Source organism: Planococcus citri, chromosome 2 (genome assembly GCF_950023065.1).
Source record: "Planococcus citri chromosome 2, ihPlaCitr1.1, whole genome shotgun sequence".
In the NCBI taxonomy this organism is placed as follows: domain Eukaryota; kingdom Metazoa; phylum Arthropoda; class Insecta; order Hemiptera; family Pseudococcidae; genus Planococcus; species Planococcus citri.
Genome location: NC_088678.1, coordinates 40,367,456 through 40,383,851, shown reverse-complemented (window position 1 = coordinate 40,383,851; position 16,396 = coordinate 40,367,456). Strand labels below are relative to the sequence as shown.

Sequence of the window (16,396 nt, the reverse complement as noted above, 5' to 3'; positions counted from 1 at the left end):
AGAAATGCCTGCTACAAACCAAGCTATGCTTAGTAACTTTATTGTTTTGTACATTGAGCCAACTAGTCCATACTGCCTTTCCTTCTAGAGTTTTGGGAACTTATGGAAGGACACCTTTTCTTGAGTTGAATCAGCGCCGTATTTTCTGCTGAAAAAAGCATTTGTTTCATTTTTTTATTCTAATATTTTATGTATGTAATAAATTTAAATCATTTATACAATGAAACTGACTTGCTTTTACAATCAGAAACAATGCAATAATTTTTGCTGAGTGAAAGCAGCTCTTTCCAACCAGCAGAGAGGTTTGAATCATTTTCAATTTTTTGAAGTTTAAGCACTTACAAAAATACTCTAATGAAATATGATTTTCAATGTTTTTGTATTTTAATTCTGCATGTGATCATTTCAAGTCACAAATAACAAATTCACAAAAGTACTTCTGTATTATTATAGCACATTTAAAACAATTAACTACTCACATTATAAATAATTATTCAAGTCACAAATAACAAATTCACAAAAGTACTTCTGTATTATTATAGCACATTTAAAACAATTAACTACTCACATTATAAATAATTAATTCAATTTTTTAAAATAATATTTTTTCTTTGCTTTCTCCTCAGTGATCCGTTTTTTTCATCAGATTTCCTCTGAATCTCATCCTTTCGGGTGTGTCTGTTAATACTTTCAATCTACCTTTTTCACGAGGTTTTCTATTATTTTTACAAGTTTCAGCTTTTGGCAGTCCCTTGATTTCCAAAGATGAGATGAACTTTTTTTCAAACAGTAGATGTAGGGAGAGATTTTTCTTTATTTGATGGAGTTTCTTGAGAAGTACCAGCAGTACCAGCGGAGATTTTCCTAATATCTGAGACACTGGTGCACGTGCAGTAGAGGTGGCTGTGGTTTCTGGAGTCTTCTTGAATGGGGAGGACAATTTTTTTGTTTTTTGGTTTGTAGTACACCGCCAATGTTGCTGTGTCATTAACACCAAATTATTTTTTAGAGTTACCTTAAGGCCTATGTTGTGTTACAGTCTGCCAATCAATGCGCCAAATCAATCATGTAAAGCAGTTGTCTGCACCTATATATTGATCTATTTGTGTCCGGAGTTGGTTTAGCTAATTGCATTACTTTTATCTCTTAAAGGGATGGATTTGCCTGTAGGTGTCTGGCCACAGTACACCTCCATTCCATAGGTATTACCTATATCTTATTATCAACCAATGAAAATACTTTAAGGTCATATTTGTTTGGCTTTGCAGGAATGTACTTTCTTCTAGGCACAACAGCTACAAACACTTCAAGCATTTCATCCACTGATAATTTCTCAAATGGTGCACAAGATTCCTGAACATTCTTGAAGAATTCTTCGAATACTTTGCTAATCTTAGCTAATTTGTTCTCACTGAGACACTTTTTTCGATCCTTAAGATCAATGTTGTCAAAACATAGTGCTATGAGCAACATTTGTAGACAACACTCTGTTATCAAGACATATTAAAAGTATTCAAATCTGTTACTGTTGGTTGCATACAAGTTGTACAGATTCACAAGGCCAGCCCTATGCAAACTGACTAAAAACAATAGCCCAATTACTGCACAAATCTTGATAGCAGTGGTTGGTACATATGCTGACATTTATTTTTATTTTTCAACCTGTAGTAAAACATAAGTAGGTACATTAAAAACTCAAGATTTTAAAATTTAAGTAATGATCTCACATGTACTGTATATTCACAGAGTTGTTCCACTTTCATTTTGATACTGATTTTTAATTTGTATACCATACCTATTTGGCTTATTTGTCCATAATTTTATTGGGGATCAACACATTAAACACCTGCAGCGAAGTTGCAACTGCTCAAACATTACTAGTCATTGAAGATTGTTGCAATGCTGCCAATGAACCATCAGCAGTGGTGCATTGCGCAGGTATGGATCATTGCTCACTGGATGCTGAGCAGTTACCCTAACCCTACACCTTTCCTTGAATTCTTGGAGAAATCAACACTTTTTGCAATTTGGTGTAAAGATTTTACATGGTGTGTAGCTAGGGTCTGCTTCTTACTTTAGTCATCCAATGATTCGGACACCAAGCTCTGTTTAGTGCCCAAATCATGGTCTTAGTCCAATTTTTGTCAGTCACCTTCCTCGGCAGTATTGTATTTCATATTGCTGTCTTCCAAAAATATTGAAGCGCCCACTCCTAGTCGATACAACTGTGTTGTCATTGAGACATTCGTTTTCAAATTTGAACAAAATTTGCCATTGATGATGATGGTACATAGATTAAACCCTTTTGGAGGTTCTCTAGGCTCCCATGTTGTTTTGAAGAGTGTAGTAGGGTACCCTGTTCAATTGACCAAATCACAAAAAAGTTGAGCTTTTGAAGAAGAATCATTTTGGAAAATGAAAGTATTGAGAAAGCTCAAGTCATCAATTTTTAACAAAACAAATGAACATGAATTGGTTATTTTTTGAAAAAAATTTGGCAACATGAGTGAAAAACATTAACCAAAAGCACTTTTTAAATTATTTTTTAAAAAATTGATGAGAAAAAAAAATAGTTAAGACAGTGAAAACAAATTTGATAAAAGAAATGCCTTTGACCAAAAAATGGGGGAAAAAACTGGGTCGCTAAGAGAAGATTTCATATCAAGTCACAAAATCTTGTCAGAAATCAGGCCAAAACATGACACAAAATTTTATTTTCATCATTAGGTACTGCCACTGCAAAGCTCGCAATTTCACCAAATTTTGTCCCATGTTTTGATCGAATTCACAACAAGATTTTATGATTTGATTAAAAATCTTCTCTTCGCAGTCCAGATTTTTTTTCATTTTTTAGTCAAAGGCATTTCTTTTACCTAGTTTTTATTTTTGTTCAACTTGTGAACTGTCAGATGACTTGTTTTACGATCGTGATTACAATTTTTTTTCTCATTAATTTAAAAAAAAAATAATTTAAAAAGTGCTTTTGACTAGGTAATGTATTTTACTCATGTCGTTAAATTCTTTTCGAAAAATTTTCAATTTACATTCATTTGTTTTGTTGGGAATTCAGGATTTTAAGCTTTTTCAAAGCTTCAATTTTCCAAAATTGATCCTACTACACTCTCAAAAGCAAATAGTTTCCCCAACAGGCGAACCTGAAAAACCTTCAAAAAGTTGACAAAAAAGCATTTCTATGGTTTTGTTTTTTCAATATTTCAGTTTTGCATAGCACTTTGAATACAATGATTTCACAAATAAAACTCAAAAAATGCTATAGGTTCATGTTTTTTATATTTTCATGATTCAAACATTTTACCCACGAATAGCTCATCATTTTGTGGGAAAACATGGTCTCAAATCAATAAATATGTTCTCTTTATTAATAACTGATAGGGAAAGACGTCTAATTCTGGGGCTTAATCAAACACCCAACCAGGCCCACCTTTATTAAGCTCATCATTTTGGATATTAATTTGCTCAATTAATTTGGTTTAGATTTTTTCCTATAATGTTTTCGTTTATGTAGGGTCAATACTAACAAGCATAGCAAGCGAGAATTTTTGTTACAAAATGTGGGTTGGCAGCACTGAGTCATATCAAACAAAACACATGAATTAATATTGCCAATTCCCATTCTTTGCAAAAAAAAAAGGATAAAAAAACATTGAAATAATACAAAATTAGACGAAAACTGGTGATAATTCTAGAAAAAATCACTATAATTATGGTTATTTACATATTTTAAAAAACTAAAAAAAAATTGAAATTCAAGGATCAAAAATTTAAAACTTAATTACCTATTACACATCTAATTCAAAATCTACAGTAAACAAACACCGAAGAAAAAAAACATGTAGAAAAGGAAACGGTCTCATTGGTTTCACACCACTAGTGGTGGTAGTGGTGGCAGAAAAACTATGTTAACTAGTGTTGCCTCAGACGCATGAAACAGATTTGCTAGATACGGTCGGTAGCAATTTAATAAAACTGTGTTTGTCTGAAACAAACAAAAAAAGAAATAATAAGTATTTACCTTATGATTGTTTATTGTAGAGAATGTAAGTGTTCAAGTTGTATTAATGAAATTAAATGTAAGTAAACATGCATTGATTAAACGACTGTACAATATTTTTGAACACCTTGAAAGATACAGCCAGGTAAGTAACACACAAAAAAATATTCAAAGAAGGTGGTACATTGAAAATTATGCTTACCTCTATGCGTATCTTGCGTTTGTGGGCTCTAATGAGCTTTACAACCGAATCTAAAGTCACATAATGCTGGTTGCTGGCCGGTATGTCCATCATTCTCTCTACAATACCAGTAAGTCTTGCGGAGTCCTGAAAAGAGAAAGAAGAAATTTATTAAATAAAAATTCAAAGGAATAAAACATTGTTGATTATTTTGAACACAAGTTAAAGTTATGAACTTGTGACCACACGGTGCAAGTGTTTTTTGTGACCACGCGGTGCAAGTGTTTTACAACTCGTTTGATACTCACGCTCGCACTGAAATATCAAAAATTTGATACTACTGAGCATGAATATACTTCAATTTTCTTGTGAGTGAATGGTTGGCTGGTGCTCAGACACCTGATGCATTGATTTTTTAATTTAATTATTCATTTATGAGACAATTTAAATTGTTGATTATTTTGAACACAAGTTAAAGTTATGAACTTGTGACCACGCGGTGCAAGTGTTTTTTGTGACCACGCAGTGCAAGTGTTTTACAACTTGTTTGATACTCACTCTCGCACTGAAATATCAAAAATTTGATACTACTGAGCATGAATATACTTCAATTTTCTTGTGAGTGAATGCTTGGCTGGTGCTCAGACACCTGATGCATTGATTTTTTAATTTAATTATTCATTTATGAGACAATTTAAAAAAACTAAAGCTCGTACTCGGCAAGAGATAATCTTTCTAAACAACATAAATCCATAAAAATGAAGTTTATTTGATCATTTTTGAGCGTGAAATATACACTGAAAAAAAACCAATAAAAATTACTATTTCAGTGTAGTAACCGGATCCCATCCAAAAATAATAGTGATTTTTACTCAGCCAAAAAATACATTTTACCTATAGAATTAGGTAAAATTTATTACTCTCATAGTAAAATTTACTAATCTCATAGTAAAAATCGCAATATTTTTGAATGGGATCCAGTTACTGTGTGAAATAGTAAAAATTATTCATAATTTTTTTTCCGTGTACTTATTAGGTACTGGTCACATTTGAATCGCATATTGTATTTTGGGGGCTGATTTGGTACATACATAATTATACATATGTGAGGGTAATAGTATTTGTAAGGTCCTAATTTCTCCTGAAAAAAAACACTGATATCGTCACTTGTATGCAGTTCTTAGCATGATAAATGTTCTTATAGTCACCATTGATGTGCAAAGTGTTTTCTGTTGATTGAATTTTAAAATGTGGATATTCAAATTGCATTAATACTAGCCCCCTCTCCCTTACATATGTACGTATGGAGTATGAACTAATTACTAAAAATGTATTATTACAATATTTGAAAATAAAACACGGTAAAATTATTTAAAATTCTATACCGTATAGCTAAGTAAATAACGATAATTTTGCTCAAACGAGTTAATGCTAAGTTTACCTAACAGACGTTAATTTTAAAAACTCTCGTCGATTTGTCGACGAATAACACGACGACACGCCGATGAGAGCAATTGAAACAGAAGGGTAAATTTTTTCACGCGTTTGGGAAAATCGAACGAGAATCGTCGAATAGGTGAAGGTGCGGTAGGTGTACCGTGTACCTCTATTATAATAGGCAGTTTTTTACCCCGTTATACAACTACGAGTGTACGCTCGCGAGCTCGATGAAATATCAGATAGACTCGATTAAACGGCGCTGCTGCTTGTTGGCTTTTTTCCGGTGAATTTTTTTCTTATTGTCGATTTAAATTTTACAGTTCAATTGCAAGCTCCAGCATACGTATAATAGCTCGGTCATTAATCCTTCGTGCATTCGAAAGTGTACGTTTACCAGCACCAAAGCGAGGGGAAAAGAGTACCTACATACCAGATGAGAGTAAAAAAAAAGTTGCGAATTGCGTGATATTTTATAACATTCCATTTATTGTGTATTTTGCTCTAAAACAGAGCGGGGCCACGGTAGAAATATGACTAAAGCCGCCGAACTTTATACAACCACATTATTCCATAACGTAAATAGTATATGTCCCACTAGCCCGCTCCTGTCAAGCTTTTCGAATTCCCCGAACCGCGACACGACACGGTGCGAAGGGGAGGTGTGTATTATCGTAGCCGAAATGTACGAAACGTAGGCTATATCTCAGATAAAAGCAATTGTTCGTTAATGAACTAATTATTTGCATTCGTCTGTTTTTGACGCGTATCATTTTATATGCTAAATGGACAAGTTGATGAAGAGCAACGCCAGTTTGGCGTATACAGTCGGTCGAGAGGAGCTTTTCTCCTATATTATATACATTGTATCCGCCGAACAGTAGAGTAATTTGCCATATATACTCTTCTCTGCACATCCGCCGATGCACACCCCAGCATCCGTATATATTCGTATCCATTAGATGCCGTTTTTAGCGTTTCTCGTACAATTTTCTATGGCGCGAAGCGAAAACTGTTTTTGTACCGAAGCTATTATAAATCTCAACAATCATCGGTTTCTCATCGGTATTAATAATTAATTACCTTGACGCGTGCCTATCTACCGCCTACGTATCTCTATTTACTGTTGCCTGTGCCCAGATGTATAGATTTCTTGAAAGCAGAGGGGAGGAGATTCTAGTGGAATGAGTAAAGTGCAGGATTTCTCAACGAATAGATGGGGGTTTGGGGCAGAGTGATTGACGAAAACAGAACTCTGTGTTTATAACCACAGAATGTCTTCAGTTTGAGTAATCTTCTAAAAGATGCGTGTATATTTTAAGACATTTTATTCGAGTAGGTGTACGTAACACTTTTTGACAAAAGATGCCACTATTTTTTAGTTCTTATTTTTCCTTTTGAAATTGAAAATTTTTAATGTTCACTTGAAAGTCTGCGCTTTAAATAAAAAATGCTGAGCTTTTTGCCTCCCTAAAATAAAACTCATCATATTTGATAATCTGCCTAGTGGCTACTGCAAAAGTTAAGAACTGATTGGGTCTAATGAAATATGTATTCCAATCTCGTGAATCATTTTCAAGAATTGATTTCTCACTTAAAAACGTTCTCTTAAAAAAAAATCTTGATCGATGATGCAATATATGATGCCAAGCCAAAAGAATCATGCGACAGCGATATAAAAACTTGAATTCGTTCAATTATTTTCCAGTCCAAAATTCGGTTCTAAAAATGTACTAACAAGGGAACCTCTTGAAGTGACATACTCCCATTTGAACGGGACCGCGATTTCTGGAAAGAGCATAGTCTGAAACCCCCAAAAACAAATTTTCAGCTACCCAAGTTCATTTTTCGATTTTTGGCGAATTTTTGAAAATTCAAAATTGACTGTTTTTGGCGATTTATGCTTTTTTTTAAAAAGTACGTACTTGATCAGTAAAAATGGCCAAAATAAGTCCCAAAACTAATAATAATTACCCAAATCCGAATCTTACCATTTCCAGCCATTCTTGAGCCTCCAGCGCGATTTTTCAATTTCTCCAGAATTTTGAATTTGCTCCAGAAGGCGTAAATATGAAGTTCGGCAGCTAAAAATCGAGTTGTATATTACACTCGACCTGTTTAACGAGTTTATCCGCATTTGAGCCAATTTTGAGAGTGACACCTCAAACATGGCTTTTTGACCAGCTTTTTTCAAAATTAAAAAATCCAAAAAAATCTAAATTTTCCCGTTTGTGTAAAAATTTTTTGAAATTCACGCGAATCGCTGTATTCTGTTCAAAACTAACCCCCCAAATCCAAATTTCACAATTTCGAGCTATTCTGGAGCCTCCAGCGCGATTTTTCAATCTCTCCAGGATTTTGAATTTGCTCCAGAAGACGTGAGTATGAAGTTGGGCAGCTAAAAATCGAGTTGTATATTACACTCGACATGTTTAACGAGTTTATCTACATTTGAGCCGATTTTGAGAGTGGCACCTCATGAGTGGTTTTTTGAGGTGCCACTCTCGCTCCAAAACGGCTGGAAATGGTAGAATTTGCGCTCCGGGGGTTAGTTCTTGAAGAAATACAGCGATTCGCACAGATTTCAAAAATTTCCTCACAAACGGTTATCTTTTGATTTTTTGGATTTTTTAATTTTGAATAAAGCTGGTTAAAAAACCACTCTTGAGGTATCACTCTCAAAATCGGCTCAAATGTAGATAAACTCGTTAAACAGGTCGAGTATAATACACAACTCGATTTTTAGCTGCCCAACTGCATATTCACGCCTTCTGGAGCAAATTCAAAGTTCTGGAGAAATTGAAAATCGCGCTGGAGGCTCCAGAATAGCTGGAAATTGTAAAATTTTGATTTGGGTAATTATTATTAGTTTTGGAACTTATTTTGACCATTTTTACTGATCAGTACGTACTTTTAAAAAAAAAACCTTAATCGCCAAAAACAATCAATTTTGAATTTTCAAAAATTCGCCAAAAATCGTAAAATGAATTTGAGCAGCTGAAAATTTGGTTTTGGGGGTTTTAGACTATGCTCTTTCCAAAAATCGCGGTCCCGTTCAAATCGGAGTGTGACACCTCAAGAGGTTTCCTTGTAAGTGTTGATTCTGAAAGTGTCGCTTTTTTTCTTTAAAAAAAAATAATAATAATAAACTGCATTGTACGAATGTTAACACTTAGTTACATTTTTCAACATTCTCTCTATCTTTTTCTAGTTTTCCCCTTTCACTCGTCTCATAAACGCATTTTCACAGCTCATATCCATGGTTTGTACGCGTTACCGTAACCGTTTATGGAGCACTCTTCACATACGCGCCCAACACGTTATGGTTAATTGCTGCAAATGTCAGCACATGTGAATTACGATGTTGTTTCTTCGGCTATACACGGGCGAGCCACCGGCGTTAATACGCGACATTTTGATAACTTGCTGAGCCATGTACATGTAGAAAATAACCACACTCGTACAAGGGAGACCTCACTTTGCGCCAAGCTCGTGTTAAACTTTATTGAATTCTTGAAATAACAAACGACCTTTTGGTACTGTATTTACCGACCTCAAAAAGTCCATCATATCCTGTAGCAATACTCGTACATGTAGGTACCTACATTTAAATAAATATATTCACTTATAAACGTAATGTAATCAAATGACTCGGCTCGAACAACGTACACATTACGATATAATTTTTTAATAAGGTTCAAACCATCCCCTTCCGTTCATTTTTCGAAGCTTCCGTTGGAAAAAGTATAGACGAGAATGCAAGTGGAGAGCCACGTACGTCCAGTCCAAGTCTCGAAATCGTTTAATACTTATAACGTTTTGCTGGCTTTTACACTGCATCTGTTGTTTGTCCGCATTTCTCGGTCAAATTATCATCGTTGTAATCGGAATTCAATTACATTGAAACAAAATTTCGATTTCGATTTCGCTGCCATGCCAATGTGAGCGTATGAGCGTGCGGCGCGTGTTGCGTACAGTATAACCCGCTGCATCACGGCGCAAAAAGCGTACAACGCCAGTTAGTCGGTCGTAATTGAACAAAACGATAAAATTGTCTTCTCATTGCCTAAATGTAACACTCGAGCTATTCGAATCTTCTATACGTTTTTCTCTCTTTCTCCTACTCGTGTGTACGTGATACTTCTTTTATTAAAAACCGAACGTGCAGCGTTTCTTTTCAATTTTATTACATTTAATCGCCTTCTCCACCCACGTTTGCTACTTTTTATCTTAAAAATTTGCAGTTAGGTTGAATTTTTTTCTTCCTACTTTTTTTTTCCTTCGGTTATTTTCTTTTTCGTACGTTCTTCTTTACTATCGAAGCATCTCATTCTTGTCCTTCCTTTTTCTATCTCTCGTATTTTTTCTTTAGTTTTTTTTTTTTTTTTGTTCGAAGGAATTTGATTCGAATTATACTTAAGTATGTGTGTTTTATTTTAGAACACCATCTTATTTCCATCGACAGACGTGACGGAATTCCATCGGTGTATTGTGATCGAGTTTCACCATCGAGGGATTCCACAGAGAGCTGCTCAACCTGTGCTTGGTCTCAATTGGTAAGTTAGTATGTAAATATTATTTTTTATCTCGATTATCTAATTTACTCTTAGGTATGAGTAATTTTGATCAATTATCGAAGTTTTTTCTCCTGAAATGAGATGGGGATGACTTTGTATACTGAAATTTTGAAATGGTGAAAGTATTCCTGATCACCCATAGTATCACTTTTGACTATTTTTATCAATTTTGTCCCTTATTATGTTCCTTTGAAAAAAATGTTTGGTCCAATTTGCAACTCCGACTCTCTTCACTGTAAGAGTTAGATCTGAATCCCAAAGAAACCCAATCCCTCAAGTTCGACTTAATTTGGCTAATTAGAAAAAGTGCCGGATAGTGAAGGTCAGGGGAGGGGGCTGAGAATGAGAGATGTTCATATGGGTACATAAAATATGATATATGCTGCAAATCGTCTAATTTGAGCACAAAACGTAAAAAAATATCGAATTATTTGGCCCTCCCATGCCCCTTTTTTCCCAAAGTGGCCTTGACTTTCAAACAATAGTTTCAGAGGGATGGGAAACCAAGTTTTCTGTAGTAGAATATAATTGTTCAAGAGCTCATTAAATTTGTTGAAAATGAAAAAAAAAGTGTTCGTTAGGGAAACACACATATCTTTAATTCGAGTTTGAGGGCATTGGCATTCCAGTAAATATCTACGAGAATAACAACAACCTACAGTGTCCTTTCCAGAGAAGAATTTCCTTCAACTCGTTGAAAATTAACGTACTTTGGTATGATTTGCGAAAGCTCTGAGGATAAAAAAACATGCACCTGTGAAATTCTTCACATCAAGTGAAATCAACGAGCACAAAGACACGAATCTTTCTGTTTGATGCTTGACAGAAGGATGACGTTTGTCCAGCCACTCGTATTTCACAGAAGGTAAAAAAATATTAGACTCCTTTGATGATTTGACGTTGCATTACACCTCTGCAAACTGGCCAAGAAACGTTCTTTACCGCATTTAAGAAACTTCTCAGGTTACAAAGGATCGCTCGAGAGGAGAAAATCAACCCGACTGGAATCAAATAAAAAGTGATCCATGTTAAAGGTTGAATGTTTACTTGTACGAATGCCCGAATCTAGCAGACGTCAAGAAATCACCCAAAGTGTTGGAAACATTTCGTATGCATTTAATTAACTATATTAACTCGTCTTTTCTATTTCCACTACCCTCGCTATCTTTTGGTCTTTTCTCGTTCGTCTAAAACGCCATTGGTCGGTCAACGTTTGCATCTTGCACTTTATACTCACTCATTCACTCACTCACCCACCCACAGACGCCCTATCTATATACCGTTTGAAAGGCTGTACTCACAGCAGACCGATATCCACCGTCATTTATACTCGCACTCCTGCTAAAAGGTAATCAACGAAATTACGAGAGATTAAAACGCGCGTGGTGCTCTGTTTTCCAACTTTCAAACAAACCGAAACCATTATCGTTGCTCGAATAAATTTCTGCTGTGTAACTTGGTTGGTCGGGAAATTCTTCTCGTCGAACTTATACACTTGCCATTCGTGCAGCGGTGTGTGAGGGGTGACGGGTGACACAAACCACCATCCAGCGAATTCGTGGAAAAAATAACTTTTATATGGTGTATGGTATACACAGCCTGCTGTACAGTTCCCTTTGATACGTTTAAGAATAATATATCCGCAAGGGTCGAGTTGATTTTTTTCTCTTTTTTTCTCACGACTGTTTTCCAAGCTAGTCGGTCGTCTCGCTTAGTTCCCCGATGATCGAAAACTTAGCCAGAAGTTGCGTACAAAATAGGAATTTATCATTTCATTACACGTCACCACTCCTCCTTTATATTCCCAACTAACGTTGGTAGGTACCACGCTGTATATTAACTTGAAACTTTACTCAAACGAGCCGTCGTCTGTAAGTTCGTCAAAAATATATTCCACGATACGTTACTACCAACTATATGGTTGAGATACCCTTCGACTCTTCGCCAGACGTGTGCTTCATCGCATCAACATTTCACCAATGACATTTCTTCTCCTTTGATCATTCCTAGTACCTAATTTAAATAAAAGCGCCCAGAAATATTATGTAAAACTTACGTCACTGACGGAGAAAGCATTTTCGATGATAACTTTTCCTTTCTCTTATTTTCCTGCTTCTCTTCGTATACCTAACCTATTGAGTATCACACACACACATATTTTGCACATTGTGTGATGTATTCCTTGTTGAGCGTTTTGAAATATGTGTCTACGTTGCAGACTCATTTTTCAAATTCTTCTCATTGTTGATAAGGAATTGAAAAAGAAGACTCGATGGTACATATAAGACAAAGTTCAGTCTGTGCAGCTGACTTTTTCCCTTCATTTTTTTTTTTTTTTTTGCTTGATCAACTCTAATGAGTGCCACCTTAGATGAACTAGTCTGAATGCGTGCAATGGTGTATTCTGAAATTTAGGGTTGCATCGTTAAGAGGCGGAAAAAGTATCAATTTATTCATATGGAGAATATGACGTTTTTTAAAAAAAATTTCATATAAACCGAGAGGTTTGGTAGATATTTTAAAGAACCAAAATTTTCAGAATTTTATGGTCTTCCAGATGGTTTTCCCCGACCGTTCAAAAGTAACAAAAGCTCAAAGTTGTAAAAAAATGTTGCTCATATGGTAAAAAAAATCAACTTTGAAGTAAAATTTCTCAAAATTTTTGGCGAACACGTAGGTATGTATTTTATTGAACAAAAATGTTCATAATTTAATCCTCTTTCAGATGTTTTTTTCCTAAAAGCGTTAGCATTTACAGTTCAAAACTTATTGAAGCTCAAAGTTGTAAAACGTGGTCATATGTGGTAAAAGCTCTACTTTGAATTAAAATTACTAGACATTTTCAGTGAACTCATTTCGTTAGACACTTAGAGCAGCATAATCAGCGATGACGTTCAATTACTCATAATTGAATTTAAATTTTACAAACAGTACAATACTCATCGCTCTTTAATTTAATTTTTCTCTTTTTTCCATGACTCAGAAATTGAATTTTTTCTGGTGGAAAATATTTAAAAAAATGAGAATGTCCCAACTTTTTTTTCATGTAGTTTTCAGTCGAAATACAACTTATCTAAAGAAATTGAATTGAAAAATATTTTTTGACCATTTTTGAGAAATTTTGAGCCCAAAATTAAGGTTATATTTTCAGGTAGTCGAGAAAAAGTGTCATGTAAATCCATGATTATAATTTGAGGAATATTTTTTATGAATTCCTGAAGAATCGTTCAATTTTAAGCTCGAAAAATTCTTCAAAAATTCTCAAAAAAATGTTGATTGCATTTTTTATTTTTTTATTTTTTCGAAAATTTGACACTAAAGAATACCAAAAATTATGACATCAACTGTGACAGGATGCCTACCAGGTAGTGAAAGTAGTGAAAAAGTAGTGATTTTCAGCAATTTTGCTTGAAAGGTAGTGAAAAATGAAAAAAACGGAAAACTCGATTTTCCACACAAGAAAAATTTTATAGAAAATGGCTCGTTTGTTGACTTTTTTAGAACTTGAATTACATATTTTTGAAAGCTTTGGACCTCGCTTCGCTCGGGCTATTTGCTCTTCTTTTTCGATGTAAAGAACTTATTGTTCAAATTCAAGAAATGTTCAAAGTTTCAATCAGAAAAATACTTCCTCACCTCCATAAAAAAAACTTTTTTTTTACTTCTTGAAACTTGAATTTTTGAAAGCTTTCTTGGCGTCGCTTCACTCGGGCTCGTTTGCTTTTTTCAAGTTTGAATTTAAAAAAAAAAAAAATCATTCAAGTTTCAAATTTTGAAGCAAAAATGATACACTTCTTCATTCATCACCCAAGAAAACAACGTTTTTATATCCCTCGAAATGCTAATTTTCGATAGCTTTTTCGACAAATTGGTATGTTTTTTTCGAAATCTTGTTTAAATTTGCCATTCCTTTTTTCAAATTTTTTATCTTGAAAAAAATTCTTTATTCGCCCAATTTCATTACAGTAACAAGATCCTTAAAGGTGAACATAAAATCCAAAATTGAAATGACAAAATTATATTCTCGGCATCCGCTTGCTTGAAAAAAATCTTGGGATGTTTGAAGACATTGAAGAAGTGAAAAATTGTAACGTAAAATGTTGCTTTTCGTCCATCTCTCCTCCTCTTGAAAAATCCAAAGTGTTTAAAAATTTCATACTAAAGGCCTGCTTTTTTTTGAAATTTTGTTGTACTAGACACCCTGAAAAATCACTGCTTGAAGAAAATATTTCGGTAGACACCCCATTTGAGTTCAAAAATTCTTTTAATAACTTCAAAAACCATTTTCGTCGAAATATTTTCAATTTTCCCGAAGTTCTACCCCATTTTCGATAGGTTGCACGACATTTGGTAAAAAGCTCCAAAAGACACAATTTCGTACTCAAATTTTTCAGAAATGCTTGAAGAAACATTTTGTTGAAGTATTTGAATTTCACTTCAAATTTTAATCTATTTTGATAGGTCTTATGGACGTTTTCGCGTCCACGACTTGATGACGTCAGCGCAGCCGTTGTAGTATCCAATTTGCCTAAAAATGCACTGGAGAGGCTCTAACTTCCCATGTGGAGGAATTCCAAGGCTCCTCCCACAACTTCCTGTTGTGCGACTTCGAAAATTCAAAGTTCTTTCTTTTTCAACATGCATATTTACAGACATCCAAATAGGACATCATTTAAATTTGCGTATCAAAAATGAATTGCGAGTTTGTTAACTTCATTTTTTGTATTCACAGAATTAAATATTTTGGAAAAGGTGAAATGTGTCGGGAGCATACGTTATACACTAAATTCTCGAGTCCCTACTTCACCGCGATATGTAAAATTTTACTCAAAAATTTATACTCCCGAGAAACATAAACAAAATGATAAACCAGGGAGGATAAAACGATAGCAAAGACACATGGCAAACCTGTGAAAAATAAGTACCAACCGCCTACAAGTTTTTTTCTCCTCCCAAACCATAAACAGCCCTCTCTGACTTTCTGCTTCTGCTGCGTGTATTACTCCTGCTCTTTCATATTCTCGCCGAATAATCAACTCGGGACGCGGTTATTAATTAAATTTCAACGAGTCGAAGATACGGCCGCAATTACCGAGTTTTTGTCGGTGGTTGTTGTTGTCTTTCTCTTTGCGTAGGTACTGCGTATACATTTCTGCAGAACGTTACTCTCTCGACGGCCTGTGTTATAGGCTTCTCTCTATACAATTTCTTCATATATAAGAAAATGCTGCTACCAATCGGCCTCGGCAGTGCTAATAATTGATTACGGTGTTTTGTACGGCCGCCGACTTGGTAAACACAGCACGTCAAGTACACAGTTTCGCAGTTCGTTACCACAATCCTTACGCATACGAATAACTTTTTCTTTCTTCTCTCCTACTACGTCCTTCGGCCGCGACCGCGACTGGTCCACGAATACGACTCCCCCTCTCTTGTGTTATAGCCAAGATTCATCTTAGTAGTACACAAATGCTTCTTGTTAAAAGCTACTTTACAAACGGTTAGAAAAAAATCAGTCAAGATTTCCACTCTTTTTCCTCCTCGTCGTCTTCGTCGTCGTCGCACATCGTCACATCTACGCATCTACAACAGATCATCAGATTATTCGCGAGAAAAAAGTAGTATTCCTGTGGTTAAAAATATATACGTAGTGGTGTTTGTACAACAAAACCGAGCAGAGAAGTAAACCATTGGGGAGAAAAGAGAAATAGCAGAGAGGGTGTAAGAAAACAGCATTATTATGTTTAGTTATGGTAATAAGTCTTTAATACAACGTCAAAGAAACTCGTTTTTTCTCATTTCCTTGAAGAAAACTTTTCCCATTCAAAATATCGAACTAATTTAATTCGTTTTCTGGAACACCGTTACGTTCTGCATCGACATAAAAAATTCAAACGTGATTCCCATCACAAATATTTCCCCTTCGCGTCTCTTCTCTCTTCAGGCTCTGCTCTTCGAGCAAATATTTCAATTTAAAATATTTTTGATAAAAAATTTTTATTGAGTTATTTCCGATATTGTGTTCGGGCTTCGAGTGTATAACGTCTGCCATGTCTGCGCCTTCAGAATCCTACCGCCAAAGGCTCTGTATAGGTGCGTCAAATTAATATAACAGCGTTTTTTTCAGAACTAAGTCCTAGATAGTTACTCTACGTATAGTCGTATACTGTACCAGATACGAGTACTATT

At 34.9% G+C, this 16,396-nt stretch overlaps 1 protein-coding gene across 2 annotated transcripts in view; it reads left to right on the top strand.

The window, feature by feature from the left end:
* The window catches only part of LOC135835772 (lachesin-like), a 201,284-nt gene that overhangs the window by 73,852 nt on the left and 111,036 nt on the right, over positions 1-16,396 (top strand). For both annotated transcript variants that reach the window (XM_065350195.1, XM_065350193.1), the window contains exon 2: positions 10,071-10,186. The gene's annotated coding sequence lies outside the window, so the exon portion shown is untranslated. The remainder of the gene's footprint in view (positions 1-10,070; positions 10,187-16,396) is intronic.